This window comes from Halyomorpha halys, unplaced genomic scaffold (assembly GCF_000696795.3).
Source record: "Halyomorpha halys isolate HHAL.00 unplaced genomic scaffold, Hhal_1.1 Scaffold58.1, whole genome shotgun sequence".
Classification (NCBI taxonomy): domain Eukaryota; kingdom Metazoa; phylum Arthropoda; class Insecta; order Hemiptera; family Pentatomidae; genus Halyomorpha; species Halyomorpha halys.
The window spans coordinates 2,682,983-2,686,742 of NW_027110919.1; positions in this window are offsets into that span (position 1 = coordinate 2,682,983).

The window sequence follows — 3,760 nt, forward strand, 5'->3', positions numbered from 1 at the left end:
TAGTGTAAACTTCTAAATCAAAAAACGACAAAGTCCTTTGAAGTTTAATCCAATTTATTTTCAAAAATATTGATGGTCTTTATTTATGTATAATATAGCTTTTGTTAACTTTAAAAAGTAATCAAATGCTATATTAAAGATGAACTTGACAAAAAAGTTTTTTCTTGTTCCTGTATTTAATTTAGTTTTAAGTGTATAGTCAATTTCCTCAAATTTAGTTTTCTGGATTTAATGAGTTCTTTTTTATTTGCTAGCTTTAATTTAGTTGTATAATTTAATAAAATATTAATATGTAAACCAGGATATTCATATGTTCTAGGACAATATATTATGAAATCCATGTCAATAAATTTATATAGGTGATACTTAGATTTTGTATGTATTAAATAGATTTCTCTTTGTTACACCAAATATTAAAATACTTCAATTTTTGTAATCTGTATAATTTTTTCTTCATTCAACTCAACTAGATATTCCTTAAACATAAGATTTTATTAATCAACTTGATACATTTATTACATAAGTTATGTTCAAAGTGACTCATCTAAAATGACCCAAAGTCAAATTTACTAAGTTAACTCTATATTTTTAGCTAAACAACAAATATGAAAATAATGAATAAATAGAACTTAAATTATTTTACTCTAAAACTTCTATTTATTTTTTGCTCAACTTTTGAAGAATATCTAAAGTAAACATGGCAATTTTTTTTTAAATGTTGATTTGTGATATTCATTTGACTGGGGAAAATGTTAGTTTTGAAAATATGGAATTAATTATTTTTAGATGTAGAATTTTAATTTGTTAAAAAACTTCTATATATGAGAAGTAGAAACATTATGTTTTATTAGATTATCCCTCAATTTCACATTTATATTATTTCATTTGGTTAAAGAAAACTGTAATAAAAAAACTTAACTATAATATGAAAACCATATATGAATACTGTAGTACTTAATAATTTTAGTGAGCTCTACAAGATACCTACTCTCATTCTGAAATGTTTTTTAAATACATGATACTACTAGCTGGCAGAAGCTTATATCCCTAATTTTGTTCTTAAAAATTTTTTCTGTTAGTAACAAATTTCACAATATTACTGTATTAGTTTATATTAGAAAAAATCTGGTACAAAAAACATAATTTTAGAATAAATTACTATAGGAGTCTAATGTAAAATGCTAAAAACTTTTGTGCAATCATTTTCTCTAAAAACACTTTATTTTTCCATCAGAAAACAAGAAATAGTTTCCATAAGATATTGTGTGTATTGGTAGCTTCAATAATTATATATAACATAAATGCATATATTACAAGTAAAAATACTAAGTAATAAGTAAAATACTCCTAAATTGATAATTTATAGTTAAATGAATTCATCCAAACCAATATCAAAGCCACTGAAAAATACAGTGGTAGTCAGAGTTAAGTCAATAGTTTTAATAAATATCGTAAGTAGTGCACAATCATGCAAAATTAGTTGTCGTAGTAGTTCAATTAGTAGCCAAAAGAGAGCAGCACTTCCCAGCTCAAGCACATCTGGAAACTGAGCTCAAAATTTTCTTTAGTAATAGGAGATTAGGAATCTATAGGAATTCAACTTTCGGGCCTGCAGTGAGATCGATGTTACCGCCAACTAGCGGCAGTTATTAGAACCACCACCTTAGGATTCTATACCTAGTGTTCGAACTCCTGTAAGTTTCTATCCTCCTGTTACTGAATAAAGATTTCAAACTCCTTTGTTTCCAAACCTGCCTAAGCCGGGAAGTGCTGCTTTCTTTTGGCTACTAATTGAACTATTACGACTGAACCTTTTGTGAACGTGGATAGTGCTGACCTCTGGGGATATTTCTTTCCTTTTTTTTATACGTAGTTTATCAAAACTGTTAACCCAGATTTTGTCGTTAGTGACTTAGGTCCAAGGAATTATTTTCCAAATGATGAATTATTAATAAAATAAATCCATTGGTATTTTCTCATATTGTAATTGGCTAATTATTTATCTACTTGTTTCCACATATATAGATAGAAAATATAGATACCCATATAGATGTTTGTTAATATAGATCTTAGTATTATAACCCATACAATTGTTTGTTAATATTGACCCTAATATTATAACCCATCAAACCACAATCAAATTAGGTAAAATAGTACTGGGTATATTGTGGAACAAATTGGCTTTAGATGGAAAAATAAAACTATCTTTTTGAATAAAATAAATTGTGTTAAAATTTAAAGATTTTGTTCAGGTCTATTTAAGTAATTTTTTAATTATGGTGTTTTAAAAAAATTTAGTGATACATTGAAAAATATTGTGAAATCTGTAACCAAAATAAAATATTACATTTATTGAAAAATAGATTGTATGAAGATAGCCTGGCTGGCAGTCAATGAAGATTAATGACTTTGTATCTTTATTGAGAGTCATACTGAATATCTTCTAACAATTTATTACATACATCAACTATTAATCTTCCATTATTAAAAAATATCTAAGAAAATCTTCCAAGGAGAAAATAATACTTTTCCTAATTATCTTTAAAGATGAAGGTAGGGTAAAATCATAATTGATGAGTAGTTTTTTAACAATAAGTTTTTGTTTTGAGTGAAAAATAAATTGAATTTCAAACTTTACATGATGTGTAATTGGTTGTAGGGAAATAAATCGTCCCTCAAAGTAAACTTAGTAAAGTCTCAGAAGATGAAATCATCGGTTGGATCTGTACATATGAACTACAAAACCATTTATTTTTACTAAAATTAAAATCACAGTGGAATTGAATCTTCAAATCCAGATATTATCATTAAGTTTCAATCTATTAATTGAAAGCAATACTAGAACTTTATTCCATAAATAATCAAGAGAGGAAACTGGAGGAGTCCTTTGCAAAACTACCTACAATTCAAATTGTTTGTCTACCAAAAGAACAGCAAAATCTCATTTCTATATACCAATTCTATTTATATTAAAGGACTAAGCACTACTTTTTCTATTATATTATATATACTATTATTTCTTTTTTTTTATAATTTTTTGAGGTTTATTACTTCCATCATTTTCAATAAATTATAAAAAATTGACTCACCAGACTTCCTAGAGAGATAATCCAGATTACTATTATTTCTGTATACCGAACCCTAACCATTTTCAGCCTATATCTGGTTGATTAAATTCAAACATTTCTAGTTGCAAAATAATAATACATTGAAATATAATTTTTTATTTAATATTGAAAATGTTCCTGTATAAGTTCATGTTCATTGAGATAGAATCTCATTTATCTTGAGCAGACAATACCTGAAGATTTATACAGCAACACTTACTTCAGTCTAAATTTAAACATTTAATCACTAGTTAATCCTAAATTAATTTTTAAAAAAAATAGTTTCTTTTTTCTGCACTTTAGGACTATTACTTCAACAAATCAAATTGTTTTTAGAGTATGAGTTCGATGAATTATCTTTTTTTTCAAGATCCAGTAATCAGGATATAAAGTTAAACAGGACACACCCTAATTCAAACAATTTGTTTATTCATAAATCATGTAATTTTTCCTTTAGCATCTTTGTAAATATTTATATTTTAATTTTCAATGTAACATTAGTAGTTTGAGCTGGGTAGTTGTGGCTCTTAAGATCACACACATCTATTTTTAATCATCTGATTTTTCAGTAAATTTCCTTGCATAAGAACTTATTAATTTCATAACTTTAAACTCATTAAACAAAATTTTGCTATAGCCAAACCAATAAAAAA